This window comes from Lactuca serriola, chromosome 8 (genome assembly GCF_051521515.1).
Source record: "Lactuca serriola cultivar US96UC23 chromosome 8, Lser_US96UC23_V15, whole genome shotgun sequence".
NCBI lineage: Eukaryota > Viridiplantae > Streptophyta > Magnoliopsida > Asterales > Asteraceae > Lactuca > Lactuca serriola.
The window spans coordinates 174,667,359-174,673,358 of record NC_136415.1 but is presented as its reverse complement, the minus strand read 5'-3'; positions in this window follow the sequence as shown (position 1 = coordinate 174,673,358).

Below are 6,000 nucleotides of genomic sequence, written 5' to 3'. Positions count from 1 at the left end.
AGCCCTTGCAATATTTTATTGAATGATGCTTCAGGAAGAGCTTTGGTAAAGACGTCAGCCAGTTGATCAGTGATTCTTACGAAGTGAACTTCGACATTTCCATCTTCCACGTGATCTTTGATGAAGTGATACATCAGTGCTATGTGTTTGCTTTTAGAGTGTTGCACTGGGTTATGACAGATCCTAATTGCACTTTCAGAGTCACAATATAGTGGGATCTTCTTCATATTGAGTCCATAGTCTCGAAGTTGACTCTGGATCCAAATCACTTGTGATGTGCAGGATGCAGCGGCAATGTATTCCGCTTCGGCAGTAGACAACGACACACACGTTTGTTTCTTGGATTGCCAGCTGACCAACTTCCCATCAAGGAATTGACAGCCACCAGTTGTGCTTTTACGGTCGAGTCCACATCCTCCAAGGTCAGCATCAGAATAAGCTTGAACGAAGAAGCCTGAGTTGGATGGATACCATAGACCTAAGGAGGTGGTTCGCTTGAGATAGCGTAAGATGTTCTTCACTGCAAGCATGTGAGGTTCGTGTGGGTTTGCCTGAAATCGAGCACAATAACACACAGAAAACATGATATCAGGCCTGCTAGCAGTTAGATACATTAGTGAGCCTATCATTTGACGATAGAGCGTGATATCGACAGCCGGTTTGTCTAGAGATGGGGTAAGCTTGGTGCCGAATGCCATTGGGACTTTGACTTTTGAGTCTCCCATCATGCCAAACTTTGCTAGGAGAGTCTTCGTGTAAGCTTCCTGATTAATAATAATGCCTTCGGGTCCCTGTATTATGTTTAAACCAAGGAAAAAGTTAATAGGACCCATTGAGCTCATTTCAAACTTAGTCTCCATCAGCTTTCTGAATTCAGCTGTTAAGCTGGGATTCGTGGAGCCAAAGATGATGGCATCGACATAAATTTGAACTATCATAAGGTGGTTACCTTCCTTTTTGCGAAAGAAGGTTGGGTCAACCGAACGTTGTTTAAATTTAGACATCTTTAAAAATTTTGTAAGTGTTTCATACCAGGCTCTCGGAGCTTGTTTGAGGCCGTACACAGCTTTATCCAGAATATAGCAATGATTTGGATACTTTTCGTTCACGAACCCAGGAGGTTGCTCCACATACACAGTTTCTTCGAGTTCTCCATTGAGAAATGCACACTTGACGTCCATTTGGAAAACCTCAAAGTTTTTGTGAGTAGCATAAACCAGAAATATTCTAACAGATTCTAGCCTAGCCACTGGAGCGAAAGTCTCTTCATAGTCTATCCCTTCCTCCTGACAGTATCCCTTTACCACCAGACGAGCCTTGTTCCTTATAACATTACCTTCCTTGTCCATTTTGTTCCTAAAAACCCATTTGAGACCAACAACCGAAGCATCTGGAGGAGTTGGAATGAGGCGCCAGACTTTGTTCCATTCAAATTCGTTCAGTTCGTCTTGCATCGCTTGAACCCAATCAGAGTGATCGAGGGCAGTGTTAACTGTCTTCGGTTCAACTTTTGATACGAATGAGGTAAACATACAAAACTCAACCTTTGAAAATAAAGATGTTTGTTTTGCCTTCAGTTGTGATCGGGTCAGAACCTTTTCAGATACATCACTAACTACTTGAGAGATAGGATGATCTCTAGTCCATTTGGTAAGAGGAGGGTAATTCGGGTCAAAGGTTGGGTCTAGTTCAACATTGACCATTTGGTAAGAGGAGGGTAATCAAGTGTCATATCATCATGCTCCCCCTCGATTGATGAGCTTTGAGAAACTTGAGGTTCAGGGGTTTCTTGTGGTGCTGAGCTTTCAGGCGTTGAAGCCCCTTCGGTTGGAGAGGCATCTTCGGTTGGAGAAGTACCTTCGGTTGGTGAACGACCTTCGGTTGAAGTTGTAGATGGAGATTCATCAGTGGGTGATCCTCCTTCATGCATTCTTCTTGCAGCATCTTCGACAATTCGCTTCATATGATCAACTTTGTTGTCTGCTGCACCTGCTTCTGAAAGAGAAGCTTTTTCCGGTTCGTCAAAGAGTTCCAGAAATTTCTCGTATAAATTAGCGATCGAGACTGTGACTTGGCCAGATTGAGGAAAGATTTCCCCAGCGGTGTCTTCTTTGGCCTGTAGCTTCTTGACATAGCTATCGTCAAAGGTCACATAGTATGTCTCTTCAATCCTTCTTGAACGCTTGTTTAGGACTCTGTACGCCTTGGATGTGAGCGAGTAACCCAGAAAAATTCCCTCGTCGGCTTTGACATCAAACTTGTTGCGGTGTTCTTTAGAGTTAAAGATGAAACACCTTGAGCCGAACACATGGAAAAATTTTACATTGGGCTTTCTGTTGTTTATTATCTCATATGGTGTGAGCGTGAATCGCTTGTTGAGATAGGACCTGTTCTGTGTAAAACAGGCAGCAAAAATAGCGTCAGCCCAAAAATAAAGAGGTAAGGAAGCGAAACTTAGCATAGTTCGGGCAGCTTCACATAAAGATCGGTTTCGTCTTTCGACTATTCCGTTCTGTTGTGGTGTATAAGGAGCTGAGAAATTGTGACTAATTCCCTTTTCTGCAAGAAACTCTTCAAACTCCCTGTTCTTGAATTCAAGACCATTGTCGCTCCTGATGTTGCGAACAACCTTCTTGAGCTGTACTTCAATTTGCTTGATAAACACTTTCAGCTTCTGAGTCGCTTCAGATTTGAGCTTTAGAAAGAACACCCATGTAAATCGTAAAAAGTCATCAACAGTAACAAGAATATACTTGCTACCACCGATGCTTTCGATAGATGAAGGACCACACAAATCGATATGAAGTAATTCGAGTGGTTCAACAATTTTTGTGTTGATTATAGATGGGTGACTTTGACGACTCTGCTTCCCCATTTCGCATGCAGCACACAAATGATCTCTGTCGTACTTGAACAATGGAAGACCCCTAACATGACCTCCAGTGACAAGTCGGTTGATGTCTTTAAAATTGAGATGAGAGAGTCTTCGGTGCCACAACCAGCTTTCGTCGGATTGAGCTTTTAATAACAGGCATATGGCTGGGTTTCCTTTGATGGGTTTCATGTTTAGAGGAAACATTTCACCCTTTCGCTCTGACTTGAGAATCACTTTCTTTGTCTTTTTCTCTATGATTTCAGAACCTTCATCATCGAATGAGACTTTGAGACCTGTACCTCCAACAAGCTGAGATACACTGATGAGGTTGTGTTGGAGTCCTTCCACATAAGCCACCTTCCTTATAGTGAAGTCCCCATTTGTTATCATCCCGTATCCCTTTATGGTGCCGAAAGAATTATTTCCAAACTTGACGTTGCCACCATTTGCAAGAGATCTGTATTCCCTGAGCTCCTCTTTCCTCCCTGTCATGTGACGTGAGCAGCCACTATCGATATACCATTCTTCGTCGAACTGCTCGTCACTTATAACCTGCAAAAATTAAGCAGATTTAGGAACCCAAAGTTTCTTGGGTCCACGTGAGCTTTTCATGGGAACGGGAACAGTAAGAGAGATGTTAACTAGATATGTTCGTTTTATGAGAGTTGTTTCATCTTTCTTTTTAATGGTAAAAACTTTTATTTTGTTAGGATTGGGTGTGTTCGGTTTGGACTCTAGTTTGGATTCATTTACCTTCTGCTTTCCCTTTTGTTCAGCTGACGAATGAGATTTTTGAGAACAAGAGGAATTAGCTTTAGAGCAAGATGGAGATGAATCGGTGGAAGTAGAAAAATTAGAAGAACGAGAAGAATTAGAATGAGAGGGTTTGGAATGAGAGGACTTCCTGGCTGGAGACTCTATGTGACCCTTTTGCTTTTGATCATTGGAGGGACTGACCTTAGAGTCTTGTTCTCTTTTGACTTCAGAATCGAACCTTTGCGTTCGGTTGGAGCTGTTCTTGGAACCGAACCTTTGGTTTCGGTTGAAGTCTTTTTCAGAACCGAACCTTTGCTTTCGGTTGTTGTGACTTTCAGGCTTTCCTACAGGATTGTTTTCATACTTCAGATTCTTGTCTTGGTGTGAGAAGTATGCATTCTGGGATTGCCAGAATTGTTTGCTTTCAGAAAGGTTCTTTTTGTATCTTTGGTTCCTTTCTCTCTTCCTATTCCTCATCTGTTTAGGTTGATGATCAACGTTCGCTTTCGTTTTCGGTGTTTCCTTGGCTGGTTCCTTTTGAACTTCAGGAGTTTTACTTTGAGCCGAGGGAGCAGAGGGAATGTCTGTAGAAGTTCCACTTTGAGCTGAGGAAGTAGAGGTAGCGTCTTCTTTTGCCGAACGATCATCCTCCTGAGGAATATCTTTCGTACCACTGGTGCTTGGCTCATCGAAATTGTCCGTCTGATTCAAGGGTTCAGGTATGTATCTTCCTTTACTCATCCAGGAGGTTCTTTCAGATAAGCCAACAGTTTCGTTTGCATTATCTATTGGAGCTTCCCAGAAGTATTCATCGCAGCCATCAGCATTGTCTTTGTTTACAATAGCTGTGAGTTCAGCTGTTTGATGTTCGGTTACTCCAGTCACCTTGTATACTTGATTTGGAGTGGTCCTGACCTTTTGATACACAACTGCTTTCTCAACCAATATCGGGGACTTTTGTTGGGACAATCGAGCAAACTCCACTGAATTTTCAGAAATAAGATTCTTGTGGTTGTCAGGTTCGCTTTTAATAAATTCTGAGCAGTCAACCGTGTCCTCTACAGAAATTTCACTCATGTTTTCGTCCTCGTTAAGCTCAGATGAATTTTCAACATCAATTTTGTTTTCTGAGCTTACGTTGGCGTTTAAAGAGTCAAATTTCTGCATGGTTTCGGTTCTCAGTTTAAGTCTGTCATTTTCATCCAAAAGATTTTTAAGCATGTCCTTGTGGTCCTTGGATTTAATGAAGGACTCAATTTTGTCCAGTCCATACATGTAGGTCGGATTGACATCATCAGAAGATATCACACTCTCACAATTGTAGGCTTCGGCATCGATTTCGTCCTCCTTAAACTCTAGGAAGGGCAAAATCATACGATGGATCTTTTGGCCTATTTCACAATCTAAGTGAAGCTGAGTAATATTAGAATATAAACGTTTAGCAATTAAACAAAAAACATTCCGCTGTTTTAACAATTTTAAATTGTCTCTTTGCAAATAAATGTTTTCGTCTGTAACTTTAACTAATTCCGACTCCTTTAACTCGATCCACATTCTCCGCTCCTCACTCTTCGACGCCACCCTGCTTAATTGATCAGTTAGGTTAGAATTGGTGACTCGAGTTTGAGTTAAGCTACTATCTAGATGAGAAATTCTTGTATTAACGTTTTTTAGTTCTTTCTCATATGAGGATGGTGGTACTTTGGATGAAATAAAAACAGATTGTACCTTCTTTATCAGTTCATCAAGCTCATTGAACTGCTGGCTGAGTGGTTTGGCCGTAAAGCACATGTCCTCCTGTACCTTCGGTCCATCGCTTCCTCCATCGATGTTGTATCCTCTCATTTGAGATACGTCAGTCACCATGAAGCATCTTCCTCCACTGCTTTCCTCCTTAGCCACATAAGCCTTTCCATGGGTAGGCTTCCTCACTTCATCGTCTTCTGAGTCGGTAGACCAAACTTCCGTGCTACCGAACTCGTCATCATTAACCGAACCCTGCATAATAAGAGCATTAATAGAAGGGTTAGCGGTGGACTTCTTCTTTCTCAACTCATCCAGTCTCTTCTGCAACACAGCTTCCTCATCATTTTCATCATCCTTTTCAGCCATCTTCTTAAGGACACAGTCCTTAGCATAGTGGTTTTTCCCACCACAGTAGAAACATCTTACTCCGGAATCGCCACCCACCTTCGGTTCCTTCTTGGGCTCCTCAGCCTTCGGTTCATTGTTCACCTTTTCAGAGCTGTAACTCCCCTGCCAGTTTCGGTTTTTTTTGCTGGGGAATCTCTTCTTTATGAACCTTTTGGGATTGGACACCATCATGGCATAATCCTCAGACGTGAGGTCATATTCCTCCAAGTTGAGGT